Source organism: Onychomys torridus, chromosome 9, assembly GCF_903995425.1.
Source record: "Onychomys torridus chromosome 9, mOncTor1.1, whole genome shotgun sequence".
Taxonomy (NCBI): Eukaryota; Metazoa; Chordata; class Mammalia; order Rodentia; family Cricetidae; genus Onychomys; species Onychomys torridus.
In genome coordinates this window covers 45,762,500-45,788,871 of record NC_050451.1, presented here as the reverse complement: position 1 = coordinate 45,788,871, position 26,372 = coordinate 45,762,500, and the positions used below count along the sequence as shown (strand labels likewise).

The 26,372-nt window shown below is 44.5% G+C and overlaps 1 protein-coding gene and 1 non-coding gene across 3 annotated transcripts in view; both read left to right on the top strand.

Annotated features, from left to right (window-relative positions):
* Window positions 1-26,372, top strand: part of Cryl1 (crystallin lambda 1) — a 116,499-nt gene that overhangs the window by 51,736 nt on the left and 38,391 nt on the right. The gene's annotated exons all lie outside the window — the stretch shown is intronic.
* On the top strand, window positions 2,978-3,103 carry LOC118591677. The gene has a single exon (XR_004945974.1). It is a non-coding gene; the product is annotated as a small nucleolar RNA SNORA26 (small nucleolar RNA).

Genomic DNA, 26,372 nt, shown 5'->3' with positions numbered 1-26,372 from the left:
CAGATAACCCCTGTAAGCTTAGTAGCTCAGCAAACTGGACTTGGATGCTCTCCTTTCTTTGATCTGGGATCTTTGGGTACCCTCTCTATCTGGGGTGAACAGAAGGAGACTCCCTAGAGAAAGCCACACAGTGTAAAGGTTCTGTAGCCTCCACTGGCTCCACAGGCTGGTGACCCTTCCATGGGTCTTTGGGGACGTTCTAGAGCTAGACCAGATCATAGTATACATGAAACAGTAACCCAGTATCTCATTTAGACAGGCATCCCAGCACCGTGGTGTCTCATTATGTGTAAGTTAATGTTCCCAAGTCTGAAAAACACCCCAATCCAAAACACTTCTGGTCTTACACATTTCAGATATGGGGTTCTCAACTTCTCTATCATTGAAAAATAAGAGCAAATTGAATATGAACTAAACATTTGAAAAACATTTTAATTGACTAAGGGATTTACCTGTAGGGACATCTGGGCAGAAAGCATCATTGCCATTTTGAAGAGAGTCATGAGTTTTTCCTCTCAGGTGATGGTGAAGGTGGCCAACTGTAGGGTTTTTTTTGTTTGTTTGTTCGTTTTTTTTTTGGGGGTGGGGGATGGGGTTTCTCTGTGTAGCTTTGTGCCTTTCCTGGATCTCGCTCTGTAGACCAGGCTGGCCTTGAATTCACAAAGATCCGCCTGGCTCTGCCTCTCGAGTGCTAGGATTAAAGGCATGCGCCACCACCTCCTGGCTGGTTTTTTTTTTGTTTTTTTGTTTTTTTGTTTTTTTTCAATGTGAAATGTTTTGTTATATTCTTGAAAGTTGTCTGGGATTTCCTGATGTGAAATGGAATCTAGAACAAATGTGACTAATCTATATCAGATTAAAAAACTTTCTAGACAGTGAATGGCATTTTGGGAGAACATATATAATAGCAAAACACATTTCAAAAAAGGTAATGTAGCCAGGCATGGTGGCATACACACCGGCACTTGGGAGGCAAAGGCAGGGGGATCTCTGAGTTCAAGGCCAGCCTGGTCTACATAGAGAGACCTTGTCTCAAAAACAAAACAAAACACAACAAACAAAAGGTTAACTTCTATGAAACAAAGATACTAGCAGTGCAATGTTAAGATGGCCAGATGTTGGCCAGGCAGTGATGGCGCACGCCTTTAATCCTAGCACTTGAGAGGCAGAGCCAGGCAGAACTCTGTGAGTTCAAGGCCAGCCTGGTCTACAGAGTGAGTTTCAAGACAGCTTGGGCAACACAGAAAAACCCTGTCTCAAAAACCAACCAACCAACCAACCAACCAACCAAACAAGATGGCCAGATACTATGAATGACTGATTCACATACAATACACAAGAGCTCAAACCCATGGAAGTCTGAAGCATTTCCTTCTGTCAAATTGGTAAAAATCAAAGATCGTTGAAGCAGCCTCGGTGAGAATGTGCCCCAAGATCTTGGTGGTGGATTGCCAGGCTAGAGAGCTCTGGTGGATCCCCCGTACCAGTGCCTCAGAGCCCCCATGACAAATCACCACAAACACAAGAGAAATGAGTTCTTTCGGTTCTAAAAGTCCAGCATTGGCACCAGCAGGTTGTTCCCCGCAGCAGGTGTGAGTCAGCATCACGCCTGCGCTTTCCCAGCTGCCTGGGAGATGGCCTTGGTGTCCTCAGATAGACAGCCCGTCTGCGTCAATCTGTGCCTCCATCTAAACATGTCCTGCTCCCAGTGCCTCGTGTGTCTCTTCCCCAACCTTTCCTATCCTTCCTCTTAGGAAGATATCAGTCACTGGATTTAGAGCCTACTCTAGTCTGTGATGTCACAGGTCCAAAAAGACCCCATCTTAATTGGTTCCATCCATAAAGACCCTGTGTCTAAATAGGGTCACATTTATAGGTACTAGGGGTAAGGACTTCATTATAATCCTTTTTGGCATGTCATCTTATTTGTTCTTTTTTTTTTTTTTTAAGATTTATTTTATTATGTATACAGTGTTCTGCCTGCATGTATGCCTGAAGGTCAGAAGAGGGCGCCAGATCTCATTACGGATGGTTGTGAGCCACTGTGTGGTTGCTGGGAGTTGAACTCAGGACCTCTGGAAGAACAACCAGTGTTTTTAACCGCTGAGCCATCTCTCCAGCCCCAGAATGTTCAGGGTTTTTTTTTTTTTTTTTTTTTTTTTTTTTTTTTTTTTTTTTTTTTTTTTTTTTGTGTGTGTGTGTGTGTGTGTGTGTGTGTGTGTGTGTGAGATTTTCAAGACAGTTTTTTTTTTTTTTTTTTTTTTTAAGATTTATTTATTGTATGTCCATGAGCACTCTATTTGCATGTATGACTTTAAGCCAGAAGAGGGCATCAGATCCCACTGTAGATGGTTGTGAGCCACCATGCAGTTGCTGGGAATTGAACTCAGGACCTCTGGAAGTGCTGCCAGTTCTCTTAGCTGCTGAGCTGTCTCTCCAGCCCCCATCTTATTTGTTCTGAGTGGGTGTACTCTGCAGGCTCAAGCCTAGGATTCTGCCCTTTAGAAACAGTCCCCATTTGCACAAAAGCTTACATTCTGTGTGTTCATCACTGCAGTGTTTGTAATGTTGAAAGCTAAAAACAAAAGGTGAGTAGAGGGCCAGGGCAATGGCTCTGTGAGTAAAGTCGCTTGTCACCAAGGCTGACACCCGAGTTCTATTCCTGGGACCCACATGATGGAGGGAGGGAACGGACTCTTGCAAGCTGTCCTCTGTTCTCCACCTGTACACCACGGGGTATGCACACACACACACACACACACACACACACACACACACACACACACACACTCATACACACAAATGCCATGATGGCAATTTTTAAGAGGTGAGTAGAGCTGGTGTGGTGGCTCATGGTTGTAATTGTAGCACTTGGGAGCCCAGAGAGAAGATTACAGACTGTTTAAGCCTGACTGAATAGAGAGGTCCAGGCAAGCCTGTCTTAAACAGACCAAGGCGGGTGGGGGGGTGGTGATTTGTACTCTTTCTAGGTTGACACAATCCTGTAAGAGATGGACACATCAAAGGGTAAAGGAAGTTTCCATAACACCCCAAAAGAGACCATAAACCTCCTCCTCTTCAGACCCTTTCTGGAGCCACAGCTAAAGCAGAAAGAAGAAATATCAATTTGATATAAAAAATGATGTGATTTTAGGAGTTTGTTAATATTCCCTAAGCTCTAGCTTTTCACAAACTATGAGAAATTAAAAACAGGAAAGCCGAGCGACTGATGCTCTTTACATTTGACCACACCTTGAACTGACAAGCCAATGATTGCTCTTCGCTCCTGAATTGTCCCTTATTTCTTAACAGAAGACTAAAATGTCATGAAGTGCTCCGTGGGCCCTTCCCTACTGCTACCCCTCCCTTCTCCTTGAAGGGCACCATTGCTACAAATTTGATGGGTACTCTTCCTGTCTGTATTTTAATACTCATCGTACATATTTAAATTTGATTTAAATGTGACATACTGTGTATGTTTTTGAAATTAGTCTTATGCTTTTTGAAGTCTGTTCTTACTGGCACATCACTTCCCCCTTTTTCATTTTGATGTCAGTTAATATGACTGTATTATAGATTATACATCCTGTTTGACAGTTATTAGGTTTTCTTACTTGCTTGCCTTATATACAGTGATGTCCCACAGAGCTGTATGTAGCCTCCTTGTGGACATGTGATGGTGTTTGTTTCATGCTTTGTGTTAACTTATCTGTATATCCAGCTCATGTTGTCTTATGCCACACCATGCTGTCAGAATATCCAAAATGTGGCATTTTACATGTTTTCCAACTACAGTGAGGAAATCCATCTACACTCTCTTCAGTACTTGGTTCGTTAGATTCTTTAGACTTTTCCAGGTGTGAAATGATAGACATGGGGCTTAGTTCTGTGGTTAACACTAAAAAATAAAGACTAGAACTATCTATTTATGTTTAAGGAGATGGCGAGAGCAGGTTCTTGGTTTAACAAGTTCACGGTGACCTTTGCCTCTGACAAGCTCCTTTGGGAAACAATGGAGTGTGTGGTCTGTGTAACACCTGACTCAGAGAAGAGGTGGTAAAATATCTCCAGCCTGTTGGAAGCTGGAAGACAATGCTTCTGGGACAGAGTTACCAGCTGGATGTGGTTATGCTCTCCTGCATTCCCAGCACCGAGGAGGTGGGGTGGGAGGAATGCCATGAATTCAAAGCTGGCCTGCGCTATATGGCAGGTTCCAGGCCATCCAAGGCTTCATAGCAAGACTCTGACTCAGAAAACAAAATGAGAGAGAGACAGAGAGAGAGGAGAGGAGAGGGGAGAGAGAGAGAGAAAAGAAGAAGAAGAGGAGGAGGAGGAGGAGGAGGAGGAGGAGGAGGAGGAGGAGGAAGGAAGGAAGGAAGGAAGGAAGGAAGGAAGGAAGGAAGGAAGGAAGGAAGGAAGGAAGAAAACTAAGTAATTTTTTTGTATCACTGAAAATAATTTAGGCAAGTCTTACTCAAATTCTCTCTCACACACACACACACACACAAAAATACCAAAAGAGTGGTAATTTGTGGGTCTAGGGGGCAGGTCAGCCTACACACAGCCTGTGATGTGAGACTTCCTTATCACTGTGGATGAATGATCTCTCCACATGAAGTTTAGTTTTGACTTATAAATAAATAAATAGATAAATGAGACTCTCCTTGCACATCATTCTGAAGGGAACCAATTAGTATCGGGACTTAATATCTCTCTCTCTCTCTCTCTGTCTCTGTCTCTCATGACATTGGTGTTTTGCCTGCATGAATGTCTGTGTGAGGGTGTCAGATACCCTGACACTAAAGTTACAGTTGTGAGCTGCTGTCATGTGGGTGCTGGGAATTGAACTTGGGTCCTCTGGAAGAACAGCCAATAATCTTAACCACTGAGCCATCTCAGCCCCAGAAATACTTAGTTTTTAAAAGAGGCGCACACACAGGTGTCTCTGGCAGTTATGAGTGACATATGAGTCACTAAGAGCTGACTTCCTGGATGGGAATCTGAGGTTAGTTGTCCTGTTCGAGCCTGGGGGCAGGGCAGACCTAGCTTCAAGTCTCACTCCCGCTTGCTACTTAGCTCCATGAGTTCATGAAATGTTTCTCATTTGTAAAATAGGAGAGAAACAAGAATATGATGGGTGTCCTCTCCATCACTGGTCTCTTGGGCTTGTGATGAGGTAGCTCATCATGGTGGGAGCACATGGTAGCCAGGAAGGAAAGGGAAGAGGAGAGGACCTGACATACAGTTCCCTTTAAGATCATGCCCTCCCACTTGGAGGCCCCAGTGACCTCTCACTAGGGTCTACCTCCTAAGAGTTCCATCTCCTAATAGTGTCATAGACTAGAGACAGCCTTTGTCACATGGGCCATTGGGGGCCATTTCAAATCCAGACTGTAACATGATGACTCTGAAATTTCCTCATTTATTTTTGTGTGTATGCTTTGTGTAGCATGTGTGTGTGTGTGTGTGTGTGTGTGTGTGTGTGTGTGTGTGTGTATGTGTGTGTGTGTGAAGGCCAGAGGTTGACACTAGGTGTCTTCTTTTGCTGTCTACCTTAGTTTTTGAGACAGGCTCTCTCACTGGGAGACTGGCTGGCTGGTGACCGCTGCCTCTGCTGCCCCACAGCCCTGGGCTGGGGTTATAGACACATGTGACCACTCTTGGCTTTTATGTGGGTACTGGGTCTATAATCTCAGGTCCTCATGCCTTTGTACCTACCGAGACATCTCCCCAGCCTCACTCTGAGAATTAAATGAAAAGGCATGTAAAATGCTTACCATGTACTGGGTGTCATTTGAAGTGCTTGGAAATACCAGTGATGATAACAGATACCAGCATTTCTCTGCCTTTTCACAGATTTTGGCTGATTTCTGAGACTAAAGGCTGTGGAGAAGCACATTCCTGCAGGTATTAGAAGATGAAGTGGTGTACCCATTACTTTAGGAAGGAGTAAACCTGGGTACCTCCCCTGTAGTTGGCCAGAATGAAATGAGCTGCCAGACAGGATGCTCCCTCATGATGTGAGCCTTGGATTTAGGCATAGCCACAGGCCTAGACAAGGCTGAGCTGATGAAACCTGTGATGTGTCCTTGAAAATATGGTGAAGAGTGGGGTGACTGCTTAGTTATTATTCTAAGTGTAGGCTGCTAAATGGCTTGTGCTGGGCTGTAATGGCTTCTTAGATGGTGGAGGCTGCCAAGGAAATATTCACACTGGCAAGTCACTGGAAACCTCTGCTGGAGAGGGTGGAAGGCTTCCAGAACTTTCCTTAGGACAGTGCTCAAACCTGTCACAGTTTATTTTGTTGCCACAGATTTGATCATTGCTTTTACTGTGTGAGCGTTGAAAGCATATCCTAACATCCACCTACTCCAAGACAGTCATTTGTATCCTCAGCCTGGAGAGTTCTGTGGGCGCCTCCATCTGCCAGCTCACTGAGCCAGATGTCTGGCACATGCCCTCAGTTCCAGACCCCCCATGTCTACCCAACCCCTAGGGAGTGACTCTGCTTCTTGAATTCGTTTTAGATGTGCTTCTCCTCTCTCTCTCCTCTGCCATTGATTTATATTTCCAGATGACCATTCTGATTGGTTCTCCATCATTTAAAACTCTCCTGTCATTTCTGCTTATTGATGGAATGCAGGGTGGGTTCCTTAGTGTGGTGCTCTGTCTAGCTCTCTATAAGCTGTCCACTGCGTATCTCTTGTCTCCCACAGCAGCGCTGTAGAGATGTGAGCATGGCTATGTGCCAGGACCAGGGGAATGCATCCACCCCCATCTTCTAGAAGGGGCTTCCCAGCAAACATGCTTATTCAATATGGGCAAATGGTTTCTAAACATCATTCTCTACTTGAAAACAGAGACAGAGCTTGCTCTAGAGGATTGTGAATTCAAGGCCAGTATAGTTCACATAGTGAGACCTGTAAGGAAGGAAGGGAGAGGAAGGGAGAAGGAGGCAGGGAGGGAGTACTGTAATTAGAAGTAAAAAGGGTGTGAAAAATGAGATATAGGAGTCTGGGGGGACGGCTCAGTGGTTAAGAACACTGGATGCTCTTTCAGAGGACCTGGGTTGGATTCTCAGCACCTACACGGTAGCTCACAACTGTCTGTAACTCCTATTTCACGGAATGTGACACCCTCTTCTGGTCTCTGTGGTCACCAGACACACATGTAGGCAAAACATACATACATATAAAAAGTGAATAAATCTTTTTTTAAAAGTGAGCCGTAGTTCTGGGAAGATGTTCCGGTTTGCCATCCACACATAAGGACCTGAGTCTGATCCCCAGATGTCCAGGGAAAATTCTGGCCATGGATGCCAAGCTGGAGAGAGGTGGACCTCTGGGGCTTTACTATAGCCAGCCAGGCTAGTCCACTTGGCAGACTCTAGGCCAAGTAGACCCTGTCTATGAAAAAGGTGGACTGTACCTGAGGGATGACACCTGAGGTTGACTTCCGGTCTTCACATACATGGACCTTGACATGCACCTGCACGCACACAAACACAAGTGAGTAGTTATAAAACGCACAGACTTGGGGGTGGAGAGATGATTCAGTGGCTAAGAGCACCTCTTACTCTTGCAGAGAATTGAGTTTAACCCCCCAGCACCCACGTCCTACCTGTAAGTCCAGGTCTGCCATCTTCTTCTGACCTCACATGGTATACAGTCACACACACACAAAACAAATAAATAAAGCATTAAAAAATGTCACGGCCCTAAAAGAACCCATTCTGGGGCAGGGATGCAGCTTAGCAGGTGAACGCTTGCCTAGCATGCATGAAGGCCTGGGTTTGAGCCTCAGCACCTCAGAAACGAGGTGTGGTGGCACATACCTGTAAGCCTAGCATTTGAAAGATGGAGGCGAGGAGCTTAGAGTGTGTATCATTGAACTGTATAATTCCTCAAAATTATTTTGGCTCCCCTGGTCCCTTTGAAATTCCCTTTTCTGAGTTCAAACTTCTCTATTTGCTTGTTTGTTTATTTTGTAGTGCTGGGAGAGACCCTGGAATGCTGGGCAAATGTTGCCACTGAACTGCAGCCCTGGTCTTTGGATGTTTGAGACAGGGTTTTGCTATGTAGCTCAGGCTGGTCTCAGACTTGCAGTGTTCCTATCTGTGCCTTTACAGTTCAATTTTTTTTATTTATGTATTTATGTATGTATTTATTTATTTATTTTTAACTTTCTTTTTTTATTTAATCTTTATGTCTTCCACATCATGCATCTCCATCTCATTTATTTCTCTGCTCCTTCATATCCACCCTCTGCCCTTGAAACCTCCCCCCTCAAAATCAAATAAAATAAAATTTAAGAGAAAAAAAGAAAAATCAATTTCATCATGGAAGCTGTAGTGTGACACAGTGAGTCACACAGTAAACCCTTTTATCCATATATCTTTACATGCAAATGTTCATTGCAAAGAGTCAGTGGTCTGGTTTCTGCCACACTGTCAATGCTGGGCCCTCCCTGGGACTCTGCTTGGATATGCTGTTGTTGCCCTGTGTTATGGAGATCCTGCAGCTTTGGGTCTGCAGGACTGGCCCCTCCATGTGTCCCAGCAGATCACAGATGGGGTGGATGTTGGGGAGGGCCAACACATAACCCTGGTTCTGGGCCTGGGTAGTTGCAGGGTTGGTTGGCCCACCAGCTCTCCCTTGTCCTCACCACGAAGATGAGCTCTCCTGCATTGCCCTGGCTAGTTCACCCCTTGCAGTAATGAGCAATGGGTGCAGCCAGTTCCCCCACTTTCATGTCCTCAGGGTTGGTTCTCTCACACCTACATCTGCAGGGCCAGCTCCACTGTGTTGCCCAGGCATGATGTAGGAGCCACTGATGAGGAGCAGGAACAGTTGTCCTATAGTGATATTGTGTCCCCTAATATATTGTGCACCCTAATAAACTTATCTGGGGTCAGAGAACAGAACAGCCACTAGATATAGAGGCCAGAAAATGGTGGCACACACACCTTTAATCCTAGCATTCCGGAGGCAGAGATCCGTCTGGAACTCTGTGAGTTCAAAGTCACACTGGAAACAGCCAGGCATGATGACTCATGCCTTTAATCCCAGGAAATAATGACAGGAAGCAGAAAAGTATATAAGGTGTGAGGACCAGGAACTAGAGCCTAGTTAAGCTTTTAGGCTTTTATCAGCTGAGATCCATTCGAATGAGGACTCAGAGGCTTCCAGTCTGAGCAAACAGGATTGGCTGAGGAACTGGCAAGGTGAGGTTAGCTGTGGTCTGTTCTGTCTCTCTGATCTTTCAGTGTTCACCCAATACCTGGCTCCAGGTTTGTTTTTATCAATAAGACCTTCTAACAATTTGTGCTACACTGTCTCTCTCTTAGGACCTCAGGGCCAGCTCTCTCACCTGCCTCAGGTGTTGATGGGCTGGGTAGGGTGGAGTGGGGGAGGGCGTCTCTCCATGGCCCATGCTGCTGCATGACACACAGTGAGTAACGGGCTCTCTGATGCTCACAGCTTTGGGGCTGCCTCACCCACACCTCCACCAACAGGATTGGTTCTATTGTGCTGCCCAAGCAAGGTGCAGGGCCTGCTCTCCCAAGTGTTGCAGCTGGTGGGGGACAGGAGCAACTGCCTCACCTGCCTCAAGCATTGATGGGTAGTGTGTGTGTGTGTGTGTGTGTGTGTGTGTGTGTGTGTGTGTGTCTATTTTTAATTGATACATAAAAATAAAAAATTGAGGCTGAAGAGACAGCTCAGTGGATACGAGTGCTTTCTATGCAAACATGAGATTTTATTGAAATTCAAGACCCTCCCTTAAGAAACCAGAAATAGAGAACAAGCAAGAAAACAAGGTTTCAGCAAACTGATTCCTGAAAGTGGTATGAAAAGTAAAGCAGGTCTGTGTGGGCCAGGGAGCATGCTCAACTGAGTTCAGTCCCTGGCATTGAGAAATCTCAATGGTAATTGGATGTTTTCTGTCCTGACTGCCTGGTCCCAAATAACTGAATCAGAGGATGAATAGGAATTATAAATGCTCGACCAATAGCTAAGGCTTATTACTAACTAGCTCTTATGTTTTAAGTTAACCCATATTCCTTATTCACACTCTGTCATGTCTCAGTACCTCTATTAGCATGGCACGTTCATCTCCTCCCTCTGCACCTTGCTGGTGTCGCCTCTGTCCATCCTTCTCCTTCCCATCATCCTTAGTTTGGTCACCCTGCCTATACTTCCTGACTGGCCAATTCGAGTGGCATTTCTTTACAGTGTGCAAGAGTGTTATTCCACAGCACTTAATAATCATACAAATACCATAAACAAAGGAAATATGTTGAACTTTAATACAAAACAACATTATGAAATCTATACATGTATCCAAACATTACACAACACTCTACACATATGTATAATTTGTGTGGGGAGGTGTTGCAGACATGGCGCTGTGCAGGTGCAGAGATGTCCTCCTCCATTGCTCTTAGCCTTGTTCTCTTGAGGCAGGGTCTCTCACTGAACCTGAAGCTTGCCATCTGGGGCTAGGCTAGCTGGCCAGTGCACTCCTAGGATCCATCCTGGAAATCTCTGATGATGGGGTTACAGGGCATACAGGGTACACAGGGTACCTCTACATGGGTGCTGGGGATTCAAACCTGGGTTCTCGTGTTTGTATAGCACTGAGCCATCTCCCCAGCCTCATTTTTTAAAATTTTTATGTATCAATTAAAAATACATTGAACTGGAGAGGAACAATGCAAGTCTGAGACCAGCTTGAGCTACACAGCAAAACCCTGTCTCAAAAATCCAAAGGCCTGGGCTGCAGTTCTGTGGCAACATTTGCCTAGCATTCCAGGGTCTATCCCAACACTGCAAAATAAACAAACAAGCAAATAGAGAAGTTTGAAACTAGAAAAGGAAAAATCAAAGGGACTAAAGGAACCAAAATAATTTAATTATTTTTCTTCTTTCTCATTATACACATATAAGACTATAAACTGCCCTTTCAAGTCTTTTGTTGAAACCATTTTTTTATGTGTTGTTTTCATTTTAACCAAATTAAAAATTTTCTAGCCTAGACTGTGTGTGTGTGTGTGTGTGTGTGTGTGTGTGTGTGTGTGTGTGTGTGTGTAGTGAGTCCAGGCTAGTTTGGGATAGAGAGTGAGACCTTGCCCAACAAAACATTTCTAAATTTCCATGATAATTCTCCTTTCACTCTGGGTTTTTAGGATCTGTGTTAACTAATTTCTAGTATTTGTATATCTCCCAATTATTCTTCTGTTGTGCATTTCTACATTAATTCAGCTGTAATGCCAGAGCTGGATGATACTTTTTATGGCCAGAATATGCTCCATCTTTGTGACTGTCCCATATATGCACTTGGGAAGAGTATGTAGTCTCCTGTTGGAGGAGTGGCCTTGGAATGGTCAAGCAGGTAAGTTGGCTGATATTACTGACAGGTGCTATAACAATGTTGCCTTTTCTGTCTGCCTGTCCTGAGAAATAATTACTGATGTCTCAAGTGGTTGCTACTTTTGGTTCTTAGTTTTTACTTCCCATATATATTTAACTTTATAAAGAAATTAGTAATTAATATCCAAAATATGTTGTCTGTAGTATGGATCTTAAAGAGTTCTTATTAATAAGAACTAACCCGAGGCCAGTTATTGGGGTAAATGCTGGAAGATCAGAGAAGCAGAACAAGCCACGGCTATCTCACCTTGCTAGTTCCATAGGTGATCCTGTTTCCTCAGGCTGGAAGCTTCTGAGTCCTCCTCCACATGAATCTCAGCTGAACTGTGTTGCTCCAAAGCCTGAACGCTTAACCAACCAAATGCTTAACTAACTACATGCTTTTACTCCTCCAGTTCCTGGCCCTCACGCCTTATATACATTTCTCTTTCTGCCCCCACTCCCTGGGATTAAAGGTTGGGTTTCTGGGATTAAAGGCGTGGGTCACCATGCTTAGCTGTTTCTAAAGTGGCCTTGAACACACAGAGATCCACCTGGCTCTGCCTCCCCAGTGCTGGGATTAAAGGCTTGTACCACCACTGCCCAACTTCTGCTATGCCTTACTCTTCCCATTTTCTAGCCACCATTTTTGGCTTTGTTCTAGTGGCTGTCTGTTCTCTGACCCCAGATATGTTTATTTCAGGGAACACACAATATTTTGGGAAACACAATACCACTACAGTTGTCTAATATATTTATTTTTTATTTGAGAAAAGTGTTGGTAAAATTAAGGAGGTGCAGTGTTCTCCCATGACCACCCTACCACAGGAGCTAAAAGGATTCCTTTCACCACCCACGTCACGAAATGCAGTTGGTAAACATTGAAACACGTCATTCATCATCCATAGTTCAAGTTGGGGTTCGCTCTTGGTGGGTTATGTTCTGTGGGCTTGGCCAAGAGCACATTGACCTGTGTCTGTAACTATCATATCAAGAGTCTTCTCAATATCCTAAATCCTCTCTTCTTCCCTACCTATTCTCCACCCCGTGCTCGGTTGTGAGAGGCTTTGCTGTTTAGGATTGCTCTATCTTCTTGGAACATTGCAATCATTTGCCCAGGATGTTTGCTCTTCTTTATCTGATACTGTTCTTTGTTCCAAGACCTCCTTTTCAGATATTAATATAGTTCCTTTAACTTTCTTTTATGTTTACAAGGATGTGCTTTGTATTTGTTTCCTTTGCTATAACAAAATACCCGAAGTTGGGGGGCTTTATAAAGAAAAGCTATTTATCCTACCCACTAGACCATTGGGGCAGGGGAGAGAAAAGGTATTTGTTCAGCTCACAGTTTTAGAATTTGAAAGTCTAAACACTGTTACACATTCTCTGATGAGGGCCCTTTTGTTGACATGACATGACAAGATGTGAGAAGGAGACAGAGAGGGTAGGCTTGCTCTTTTATAACTATTGTTTCTCAAGAACTAACCAGGGTCCCATGAGAACTGCATCAGTTTGAAGGGAAGTACCCAACATGACCTTGACCTAGATTATAGCTCTTACCATGGCTAGGATCCCCACACCAAACCCTTGGGAGACACTATATCCCAGACCATAGTGGTTTTCCCATTCTTTTCCCTTGGACTTCCCTAGGTCTACACATTTACTTTTCAGAATCCAACCCCCAAACTCTGCCTTTTAATTGATGTGTTTAGACCATTCACATGCAATGCAACTGTTGATACAAACAGCTTAAATGTATGACTCAGTTGTGTTTCTGTTTGTCACATCTTTTCTTTCTTTCCTCTGAACATTTCCATCATTTTATTTTACCTCTATGATTCAGTCATTTATTTATACTTCTGAAAAAAAAAAAAAACCTTCAATGTTATGCTTGGCATAGTGGGGCACACCTTTAATCCCAGCACTTGGGAGACAGAGGCAGGATCTCTGTGAGTCTGAGGCTAGCCTGGTCTACATAGACAGTTCCAGGTCAGCCAGGGCTACATAGAGAGTCTGTCTCCCTAAACCAAACAAACGGAACTTTGGAGTTTAGAGAATGTGTCTTCACTCTCGGAGGGAGCCCTGTGGGGCTCCTGTGCCGCTCACAATCTCTGGACCATTGTCTGCCTTTACTTTTGCGTGAGCATTGCTGTGGCTTCTGCTTTGGTTAGTCACATCGTAGAGCAAACCGACAGCATGAAAACCTCCGCTGTACCTCCTGTGATCCCAGTTTCTCTTCGTGCAGATTCAAGTTTCTTTCTGGGATTGTTCCCTTTACCTATGGACTTTCCTCTGACCTTTCTTGTAGATGTATTAGATAGGCCAAGAACAAATTTCCTAAGTTGTTGTTTTCCTCAAACATGTTTTTACCTCTTTGTTCTTGAAGAGTACTTGGTATGCAGTGCTGGGTTGGCAAGGTTTTCCTTTTAGCACTTCAGGATGTGTAGCTCTAGCCAGGCATGGTGGCACACACTAATCCCAGCACTCAGGAGACACCGAGATCTCTGTGAATTCGAGGCTAGCCTGGTCTGCATAATGAGTCTCAAGACAGCCAAGGCTACATAGTAAGACCCTGTCTTAAAACAAACAAAATCTAAAAAATAACCTGCCCAGCTCCAAAACAAAGATCTAACTACGTTGTTTGCTATTTTGTCTTGTTTCTACGAGAACCTATCGTAATGCGTACTTTTGTTATATACATTCGCTTTTCCTGTCAGCTCTCCACATTCCTTCTTGTTTGCTGTTCTCAGTATTTTCAACATAATGTATCTGGGTGCGGGAAGTATGAGAGGTTTTAAAAATCATACAGGGAGGGGCTGGAGAGATGGCCAGGGTTTCAGAGCACTGGCCACTCTTCCAGAGGTGTAGCTACAGTTTTCCTGCCTGGCCCACAGTCAGGACAAATCTCTCTTACCCACCAGTCCCACAGTCGCTCAGACCCAACCAAGAAAGCACACAGAAACTTACATTGTTTAGAAACTGTATGGCCGTGGCAGGCTTCTTGTTATCTACTTTTTTTTATCTTAAATTAACCCATTTCTGTTAGTCTATACTTTGCCACATGGCTTGTGGCTTACCAGTGTCTTTACATGTTGCTTCTCATGGCGGTGGCTGGCGGTGTCTCTCCAGCCTTCTACTTCCCAGAATTCTCTTCTCTCTTGTCCCGCCTATACTTCCTGCCTGGCCACTGGCCAATGAGAACTTTATTTACACAGAGCGATATCCACAGCACAGAGGACCCGAGTTAAGTGTTCCCACTTTGGGTAGCTCAGAGACACCTGTAACTCCAGCCCCAGGGGATCTTATTTTCTCTTGTGGTACTCATGGATGGGAACACACACACACACACACACACACACACACACACACACACACACACATACACACACACACACACACACACAGAGACAGAGACAGAGACAGAGAGAGAGAGAGAGAGAGAGAGAGAGAGAGAGAGAGATCTTGACCTCCTTGGATCTGAGTTTTAGCGGCTTTCGTTGTAAGTATAATATTCTTAGCCTTTAATGACTGACGTTTCCCATCCTTCCCATTCTGTCTTAACCTCCAGTGCTCCCAGGTTCATATACGTTTACTTGATGTTGTTACTGGAGATCTTGGTGCTCTGTTTGTTCTTGGCCTTTCCGCTCATTGTTTTGGATGACTTCCGTTGAGCACCTCGGTCTAAGGACGCAGACTCCTTTCTCATCTGAGTTGTCTCCACTGGTGAGCTGTCTAGAGAAGCTGTCTGGTTACTTGGTCGTTTTCTTTCTAGCATTCTTTGGGCATCTTCTCTTGGCTTCGAATTCTCTGCTAAAATAACACATTTGAATTTGGAATTTTCATTAATGCCTTTAGCATGTTAATCATAATTATTTATAATTACCATCCGATCACCCCATGTCTGAGCCATATCTGAGTCTTCTGATGATCACTCTGTTTTCTGGGTATCTGCTGCTAAACTTTCTTGCCTTTTTGTGTGCCTTGTGACTTTAAAATCTAGCCATCTCCAGCAGGACAGTAGACGCTGGTGTCAACAGTGTTTTTTTAACATCTGGAACGGGCACACTTTTCCTTCCACTTCCACTGGGGATTCAAGTTAATCTGGCTCGAAGTTGGGTGAACTTTAAGGTTTGGAGTGCTGCTCTGGTTACCCTGAGTGCACAAAAGGTTTCCGGTCCTGTCAGGAATGCGGTGTGTTTGAGATGAGGACCTAGTTGGCCAGAGGCTCCTGTGTGGTCCTCTCCATGTCTCTCTGCCCTCAGCTCTTCTCTTTGCATGTCCTTCATGAAGCTCTGGATCCATGCTCTCCTCCCAGAGTACCTGTCTCTTACTTAAGACCTCTAGGCTGGAGAAGATTCTGGCCATCATCCCGGATGTCGTGTCCCTGGGGCTTGCTGGCCTCTGCAGGGCTCCTGGCTCTTCCTGGGGTGGGCAGCATCGGTTCTCACACCCCCTCCAGGAATAAGGGTTTCCAGTCCTGTTCCCTCAGTAATGGGAATTGCAGGGCTCCTGCTTTCAGACACAATGGTGAGACAAAAACATTCACATCACATTCCAAGGGACCCTGGTGTCCCAGAAGACCTCAGTTCCGTTTCTATCCGTTTTTCCTGTGGATGTTCATGCCCCGAGAAGCTGATAACCGCTGAGAGCGCTGTCGTACGCAGATTAGGAAGTCATTCTGCACTGCAGGGTCGTCCGTCATTCTGTCCGGTGGCCAGGAGTAACTAACCTGTGTGTTTGTCCTCAGTACTAAAAACTATTCAAGGTCGAGTAGAATGTTTCAGCTGCTGATGGAGGTTTTGTCCTTACAAGGGCAGTTGCATGTGCTAGCTTTTGATTGGTCCTGCCTTTGGGCTTGCTTCCTAGAGATCTTGAGCTAAAAATATCCGCTCAAAGTGAATGCAACGTGAGTCACATTAACTATATCTAATAAGCTATAGTTCTTTTTTCATTTGTTTGTTTTTTACTCTTTGGGGGCCCCAGCTACCAAATAAATACATGGAGATTTATTCCTTTTTTATTTTTATTTTTTATTTTACTTTATTTGCATTGGTGCATTACCTGCATGTATGTCTATCTATGTGAGGGTGCCAGATCTTGAAGTTACAGACAGTTGTTAGCTGCCATGTGGATGCTGGGAATTGAACCCAGGTCCTCTGGAAGAGCAGTCAGTGCTCTTAACCTCTGAGCCATCTCTCCAGCCCCCAGGGAGATTTATTCTTACTTATAAATGTCTGGCCTTAACTTGGCTTGTTTCTAGTCAGCTTTTCTAACTTAAAGTATCCTGTTTCTCTTTAACTACATTTTGGCTCTGGGCTTTTTACCTTTCTTTGTTTTATATATCTTTCTTACTCCTGGCTGGCTGAGTGCCTGGGTGGCTGGCTCCTAGCGTGCTGCTTTTCTCCTTCCTCGCCCCTCACCCTCTTCCCTAGATTTCTCCTACTATTCTCTCTGCCTGCCAGCTCCACCTATTTCTCTCTCCTGCCCAACTATGGGCTGTTCATCTCTTTATTAGACCACCAAGTGTTTTAGGCAGGCAAAGTAACACAGCTTCACAGAGTTAAACAAATGCAGCACATCTTTGCATCATTAAACAAATATTCCACAGCATAAACAAATATAACACATCTTAAACTAATATTCTACAACAGTAAGCCATCTCTAAGTTGCACAATGTGTATACGTTGTACAATGACAATGACTACTACTTTATCTTTTTTATTTTTTATTTTTTGGTAGCAAGATCTGGTTGCATTGTCCAGGCTGCAGTAGCTGTTCATAGGCATCTTCCCACTACTGATCTGAATGTAGAGACCCATGGTCTCCCACTCCAGAGAGGTCACCATAAGGATGCCAAACGTAGTGTGGGCATCAATCAACATAGATCAACATAGCACACCATAGCTCTGGACCTTGGGCCCAGTGATTCTCCTGCCTCAGCCTTTCAAATAACTAGGACCATGGGTCCTCTCTGCAGTATCCAGCTGAACGCAGTCATCTTTTAAGCCAGGGATTCTAGTAGAATCATTTTTCTAGTCTTGCAGTGGACTGGCTAGGGGAACAAGACACCTCTCATTCATTCTTTAGCCTTGTACTTTTTTGGAAGAAGAGGGGTTGCTCTTCATTAAGGGAAGTCCCCTATTGTGAGTAGACAGCAGAGAACCTGACATTGTTGGCACCTAAGCGCCCTTTGTCATTGAAGACGGAGACTTATGACTTCAAAAGTTTTATTTTTCTGTAGTATTATTAATCAAGAAGGATTGTAATTTTGTTCATATGAAGCATTGACGAATCATATTCCTACTGGTGGGCAAGCATTCTCTTTAGTTCTCCTCCCTGGGCAAGTTTTAAAAAGAGCCTTTAATTTGAAGATAATTCCTGATACAGAAACTTTGTAGATCTCCATTTGGAACTCTCTTTTCTTAGACTGAAAGTTTAAGCATAGATTTTTTTAAGTGTGTGTGTGTGTGTGTGTGTGTGTGTGTGTGTGTGTGTGTAAAGGCCAGAGGACAACCTGAGACGGCATCATCAGAAACACCATCCACCTCCTTTGAGAATTGCCCCTCATTGGCCTGCAGCTTACTAGGGAAGACAGGTTGTCCAGTGAACCCTGGGATTCTCTTCCCATCTCCAGTGCTGGGATTTCAAGTACATGCCACCGTGTTCCCCAGTCTTACGTGTATTCGAAGGAGTGAATTCAGGTCCTCATGTTTGCAAGACAAAAGTGTTTCACCAACTGAGCCATCTCCCAAGCCCTGGTATAGAATTTATATATATATTTACCTTTTTTAAAAAACAAATACTTACCTCTGGGTTCTTCCCTATCTGGATTTTTCAGTTTTCACTCTTATGGATGCTTTCTAATATCTTAATAGAGGATTATTTAAAAAAAACAAAACAAAAAACAGCAACAAAATTCTCACTTTGTAGCCCTCTTGACTCTGCTTTCTACATATTAGGATTATAAGTGTGCACCACAACCATACCCAGCCTTGAAAGGATTAACTTTGACATTTTTTTTTCAGTTCTTAGCAAAAGAACTTGTCTAAAGCAACATACTCTGCCATTTCCCAAAGCTCAACTGTATCCAGGAATAGTTTTTTGTTTTTAAAGATTTTATTTTTAAATTATGTATCTATGTGTGTATGTACACATGACATGAAGCCAGAAGAGCTTCACATACCCATGGAGCTGTAGTTAGGAGTTTGTGAGCTGCCCAAACCACGGAGCCAGCTCTCTAGCCCCATAGGACAGCTTTTGGTGTATCTACTGCTGTGTACAGTGCTAGCCCCTGGTGGCGAGCAAGGACTGCTGGAGGTGTCCTGTGTTGCTCTGGTGTCGGCCTGTGTTGTTTTCTCCCTGGAATTCTGCTTCATCTGTGATGTCGTGTGTCTTCTAACTTCACCAAGAGCACATTGTTGTCTGTGGTTGTTGTCACCACAGCTGGCCAGCGGGTAAGTGGCCGTCTGGATTGGCACTGTAGTATGGTTTTGCTTACTTCAGTCACAGCGTGCGGTGCCTGTCCTGTTTTCAGTCAGGAGCCTCCGTGTCTGTCATCTCTCTAGAACATGCTTCCTGGCAAGCACCCCGTATCTTCTTGTTCCCCTAGCCGAGGTCCCTCCAGAGGTCCACTCCTTAGCAAGGGTACCTCGAATACTCATGCTGCTGCTGAGGTTGCCGTCCTCTTTCAGACATCCACCTTCCCAAAGTCCCACAGATGCACCCACTTTATCCACGGCCACCACCAGGATTCCATGCTCTCCTAGACAGGAGAGGGACCGCTGTACTCAGACTCTGAACAGAATCACCTTACGTCAGAAGTCATACAGGCTAAAAGCTCAGACCCTCAAGCCAGGGTGAACAGGACTTGTGCTTTAAACACACGGGGGCCAGGCTTGGCCGGCAGAGGCAGGAATAGATCTCATGTTTCTTCTTCCAGCCCCTTTAGACATAGTGTTGGAGCATACTAGATGAGTGATGTCATCAAACCTAAGGGCATTGACTGAGAGCAACAGATTCAGTCCCACACATTTTCATTACTAGTCAATGAAAATGCTTCCTAGGTGTCTACTGGACTTAGCTCAGGCCCATAAAGACACTGCTCTGTTAACTTCGTAGCACTGGCTACAGGTCGAAATGAGGAGAGATGGTTGAGCAGTTAGGAGCTCTGGCCTTGCAAGCCTGAGAACCAAATTGTAGGTCCTAGCACCCATGTGGAAACAGCATGGTTCTGTGCATAACTGTTACTCCAGCCTTGATGGAGGTGAGGAGTAGGGGGTGGGGGTGCGGGAGTGGAGGGATAGTCAGAAGGAGCAAGAGACCCTCCCTCCTAGGAGTAGGTGGAGAGTGATAGAGGAGGACATCAAACACCTTCCCTGGCTTCTGTGTGTGCACACAGGCACACACGTCACACACATACCCCTTTCACACATACCCACTCATACATATACCTCACATACATGCACACACATACATCTCATACACATACATGCGTACACACACATACCTCACACACACATACATACACATATGCACCTCACTCACACACGTACATACACATATACACAAATAGAGATGGGAAAAGAAGTAAAGAACTTTAATGCAAAAATAACTACAAATACAAATTCTTCATTATCACTATGTCCCTTTGTCCCAGGGAAAGGACCTAAGACCCAGGATCTGCTATTCATTCATTCATTCATCCATTCATCCATTCATCCATTCATCCATTCATCCATTTATTTATTCATTCTCATAGTGCCCATGCCAGGCACTGTACTGGGTGTATTCTCACAGATAGAACTACAACACAGACAAACAAAAAATTGAAACCTAGTCTACATTCTTGAAAATTTTTATAGGACTGATATTTTCTTATAAACATCTCAGTGAAGATGGGTAGCATTCTGCTAATTAATACACATACACATAATATGAATTTTGAAGGGGGTTGGTTTCCTGAGATGGGGACCTTGAACTCATGATTCCTCTGCTTCAGCGGCCTGAGTTCTGTGATTGAAGGCGTGCCCCACCATACCCAGCTTGTCTACTAATGTTTTTGTTTTGTTTTTGGTGTCAGAAGTTGAACTCAGAACCTCTGTTTATGCTAGCCAAGTGCTCTACTATTTGACTGTACCCTAGACTCGTACTATTTTTATTTTTTCCTACATGTGAAACATAATCTATTCATTTCACTTGTTTATCTGCTTCTTGATTTTGTGTTGACACATATGTAATGTGTCTATGTGTGCATGTTTGTGTATGTACAGGTACACCTATGTGGGTGTTCATATGTCTGAGTGTGCATATTGGGCACAGGCACACCTGTGGGTGTGTTCATGTGTCTGAGTGTGCATATGGAGCATAGGTACACCTGTGTGGGTGTGTTCATGTGTCTGAGTGTGCATATGGAGCACAGGTATACCTGTGGGTGTGTTCATGTGTCTGAGTGTGCATATGGAGCACAGGTACACCTGTGTGGGTGTGTTCATGTGTCTGAGTGTGTATATGGAGCACAGGTACACCTGTATGGGTGTGTTCATGTGTCTGAGTGTGCATATGGGGCACAGGTACACCTGTGTGGGTATGCTCATGTGTCTGAGTATGCATGTGGAGCTGGAGAAGAACCCTAGGCTTTGTTCCTCAGGATCTGTCCACCTTGTTTTTTTTAAGTCAGGGTCTCTCACTGTTCTGGGTCTTCATGATTGGGCCATGGTTTTTAAACATGGCTCATCTTTTTAGCCTTTCCGGAAGGTATTTGAACCAACCACCGTCCAGACACTGGAATGGACTCCTGACCCTGTGGCCCCAGCATCTGCTGCTTGTTTTTTTGTTTTTGTTTTTGTTTTTGTTTGTTTTGTTTTGTTTGTTTTTTTTTAAACATGGTTATTTTCTAACAGTGAAGCACTTCATTTAAAAGGATGTTTTGTTTTGTGTCGACTCATCCAGTATTTGAAGAAGGAGGACTAGGTTTTCAGCACCTCATATTTTTAGAATCAGAAGTTCTCACATGTTGATGGGAGAAAGGTTTATTTCTACATGGGGGTGTCCCCCCCTCCATGAAACTGTCTATCTGCTTTTGTTTTCAGGGTTATAATATATTTTCTTTTTTTCATAGCTATCTTGGAACCTGTGGGGAACCCTGGGGAGAGGCTATATTGAGTTGTATTCTACTATTGGCTAAGGTCATGTAGACAAACAAACCCACATGTGCACTTATATTAAGGATCTCCCTTTCCATTCCACTGTTGGCTTTCTTGATGGGAGATAAAACATCAAGACTGTGGTTCAACAGAGGCGTGTGTCAGTCACAAGGTGATACTGTCCCTGTGTTCTCACAGGCAGTCAACACAGACTTGAGAAGTGGGTGTGGTTTCCCCAACATCAAGCAAATTGTGAATTCCACAGCAGCAGGCACTGGCTGGGGCTGTCAAGTCAGATCTGCAAAGATCTGTCTACCTGCCTGGGGACAGAGTCTGATCAATCTTGTGGATGGTAGACACACCCCTTTAAGGCTGCTCCTTCACTCCTACACTTTTTCCAGAAGTTCCTGCTTTCTTTACACTTCTGTTTGTTTGTTTTTGAGACAAGGTGTTGTTCCTGGAACTATGTAGACCAGGCAGGATTCCTACACAATATCCTCCTGCCTCTTGGTGCTGTGATTTACAGGTGTGGACCATGCCTGATTTCTCTCCACACTTCTCCCTATAAATCAGGGTTCCCACAATCCGATGGCTGCCTTTGGTTAGTTTGTTCCATACTGGTTTATTGGAAAGAGTATGACAAAGGCTGCAGATGAAGAGATGTATGGGCCGAGGTGTGGGGGAAGGGACCGAAGCTTCCAGACCCTCCCTGGGCTTACACCCACCCCAGTTTCCCACCTGTCTAGAGGTGCAGAAGGTCATCCGAACCCTGTCCTTTGAGTTGTTGGGGAGACTTCACTGAGTAAGTGTGGTTGAAGCAAGGACGACAGTGTTGAAATGTGGTTTGACCAAAAGGGTCTGATGTCACAGCAGCAGCTTGGGTGGGTACCAGTCAGACTCCGGGGCTTCAGCAAGCTGCTCGACTGCTCCATGCGGCATTCCTTCCTCTAGGGCATGGGCAAGACTCTTCTGGAATGGGGAGTATTTACTATCTGTCAGGAGAGGCTAGAGGATTTCTTTATGGTTAGCTAAAAACAGGAGAACATTAAAGTCTCTATGGCAACCTTGGGGAAGGAGCTGTGGATCAATAGCCTTGGAAGGAAACCAGTACACATGTCTTAACATCACACAAAGCTATGCACTAGACTCTCAGTTTTGTGTGGCCTTATGAGGCAGGCTGTCACTGGGTCCCTGCCCTACCTTCTTGCTACTTACTTTCTTTCTTTCTTTCTTTCTTTCTTTCTTTCTTTCTTTCTTTCTTTCTTTCTTTCTTTCTTTCTTCTTCTTCTTCTTCTTCTTCTTCTTCTTCTTCTTCTTCTTCTTCTTCTCTTCCTCCTCCTCCTCCTCCTCCTCCTCCTCCTCCTTCTTTTTTTTTTTTTTTTTTTGGTTTTTTCGAGACAGGGTTTCTCTGTGTAGCTTTGCACCTTTCCTGGAACTCACTCTGTAGACCAGGCTGGCCTCAAAATCACAGGGATCCACCTGCCTCTGCCTTCTGAGTGCTGGCATTAAAGGCATGCACCACTACTACCTGGTTCCTTCTTGCTACTTTCAAGGAAACATCATGGCTTTGGTGAGCTCCCATTTAAGACCCTGGTCCGATGACTGTCTCTCTGCCCTACAGGCACACACCATAAGAAGCTTGATCGGTTTCTTTTGGAGACTAGGAAAGAAGGATGGTGATGCCCGCCATTTATGCTTGACTATTCATGTTGACACAGACTAACATTGCATTAGAAATTGAGGGTTAGAGTTACTATATTTGTATTAGAGATTTTAAATCTTATTTTGTTATGTTTTAAAACAAGTTTCATATAGCCCAGGGTGGCATCAAACTACAGATACATTTGTCTCTAGCTCCCAAGTGCTGGGATTATGGGTATTTACCAACATGCCTGGCTTGCAGTAGAAATCTAGACCCACCAAAACCACCAAATAAGGCATAAAAGAGAGATCAGTGTGGTTTCATTTTTTTTCCCAAAAAGAAAACAAAAATTTAAAGAATGAAACAAGTATTCAATACATAACAGGCAGAATTAGGACTCCCTCTTTACAAAGGTGAATGAGGGATGTGGTACATATATACTCTCAGCATTTGGGACGTAGAGGCAAGGAGATCTCCAAAACTTGTAAGGCTGGTTTGCTCTACATATCCAGTTCCAGGCCAGCTATGGCTGTCTAGCTAGACAAACAAAATAACACAAACAAATGGGCTGGGGATGGTAGAATGCTTCTCCAGACTGCAGAGGGCTGAGTGCCACACAGCACCAGGCATGGTGGTATATGCTTCTAACCTTAGCAACTGGGGGCCACCCGGGACACAGGGAGGTGTTGTCACGGATAAAGTGGGGTGTGTGCTCTCTTCGGTGGCATAGGTGAGGATGACAGATTGAGAGGAGAATATAGGAATTGACGAGAGAAACAAGCATGGCGTCCAATTGTCAACATTAAATAAACATGGTGTGGCTTTAAAATAGATTTTTAACTTAACACAAATAATAAAGTGTCTTCTTTAAAATGTAGCAGCCGGGCATGATGGCACAGCCCTGCAATCTCAGCACTCAGAAGGCAGATAAGGGGTTTCCCTGGGCTACAGAATAAGATCCTGGTCTACTGTGGTTGGGCAGCTTTTTTTTTTTTTTTTTTTTTAAACCAATTTGTAGCCAGGTGTCACAGCTCATACATGTAATCCTAACATTTAGGAGGTGGGAGGTGGAAACAGGAGGATCAGGAGTTAATGGTCATCCTCAGCTACATGGTAAGGTCTAGGCTAGCCTGAGCCACATGAGATCCTGTGTGAACACACACACACACACACACACACACACACACACACACACACACACTCACCAAACAAAAACCACCCTACAAAAACAAAAGAAGTCTCAGTAATGTGTATTTCAAAATGTTACCTCTCTTGAAGCCCCACAGGACGATGGTTTAGCCCAGGGCACTTAGAAAATGTCACCTCTTCCTCCTGAGAAATACTAGAGATGCCATAAACCAATAGCATAAATAGAGATGTGAGTGAGCTGTTTTTATTGTATTCTCTTTTTCATGTCAAGCATCTAAATTCTAAGTAAGTGATTTCATAAAAGGTACACAATATTCCTGGAATGAGGATGGGAATTGATACTTGGAGGAACAGCACCGTGCCACCCTTGCCTCTGAGGCTCTGTGACATCACCTGAGGCAGGACTGCTTTTTTCTAAGGCAGCCAGCACTAATCTCTGTAAGCAGAACACCTAAGCTCCAGGAACTGACCGCCCAGTACGCTGTGCCCCGCTGCTTCCCACTGACTGCCCAGTACGCTGTGCCCTGCTCTTGGCCTTGGGAAGGTCTCTGGGTGTAATTTGTTTTGGATCATTGTGGGGACCTCCAGGCTTGCAGGGTGAGCACATGTAATATACTTAAACAAAACAAAATAAAAACTTTCATTTTATTTTTAGGGGGAAATGAGCCCCATTTGTTTGGCTGAGATGTTGAGGGTTGAAAATGAAGTCCAACAGGACATCACTTCTGGAGCAGGGGGCCCCCCACCCCCTCATTCCTCTCCTCCCTTCTCCTGTCCATGTCTACAGGGGTGTGGACCCAGTCCCCTGCCAACTGATCGTTTTTTTAAGGATTGTGCTCTTGGGGAGAACACTGAAGAGAAAGAAATTCGAACATCAAGGCTGCCACACATTCTGCATTCCGCTCTAATCTGCAGACCCGTAGTGACTCTCCCGGTCTACGTTAGCTTCCCTCCCTGGCCTTCCCGAGGTGTCCGCCCCCCCTCCCCCCATTAAAACCAGCTCCAAGAACCATGTTGTGAGCAACGTACCTTAAATGCTGCAGCCTTCTGGGTTTTCTTGGAAAGCACATCGACACTTTCATCCAGATACCTTACATGAGTCGGTGGGGCAGGGCAGGGTGGGGGTCATAAAACAATCTCAAAAACCTCAACAAAATTTCATCTGTGTCCTTCATGGCAGCCATCTGTGGGAATGTGTGGCCTGTGGGCAGTGGCAAGACTTGACAAGCGGGCGCTTACTTACCTTGTGCTCAGCTCTCTCTGGAGAATCGTCCAGTGAGCTGACCTACCGTGACTGTGCAGATTCTCCAAAGTACCGTCCTGATCCGTTTTCAACAACCCAGCTAGCTTTTGCTACAGATGAGACACTGACATTTGCCTGTGATTTACTTCTTTAAACATTGTAATTAAAAATGTTAGGCCCAGTTTCTTCAGTTTGAGAAGGGAAGGAAAAGGCAGTGTTGCAGTTCAGCCTTGCCTGTTAGCTGCAGCTACTGCCTGGACCTGGGAGACTGCCTGGACCTGGGAGCTAGGAAGAGTTGGATGTGGCTCTGCTGTCAGGCCCTGGGTTTGATCCTTAACACCGAGTAAAAGCATGTATAGAGACTTATGCCTGGGATCCCAGAGAGGTAGAAACAAGAAGGTCAGGAGTTCCAAGTCAGCCTTGGTTGTGTATTGAGTGGGAGGCTAGCCTAGGCTACCCGACTCTGCCTCAAACTAAGGGAGGAAGCTGATTTTGACAACCATTAAGAATTGTGTGAGGGAAGTTTTGTCATAATTTACTTCCCCAGTGTTCACCGTTTGGTTTTGCTTGCCTAAATCTAGGCATGCCTGTGATGTTGGTTGTGTATGACCATATTATTTGTGAGATGTGGTATTCCCCTCAAAACAAATAAACCCAAACAAACAAACAATAGTGAGTCAGCTCTGTAGGGAGGTGTGGTCAGAGTTTAACTAGACAGAGGCAAGCTGCTTGTCTGCAGTGGTGATGGCAGTCACTGAAAATACTTCATACATTGTAGCTTTTTACAG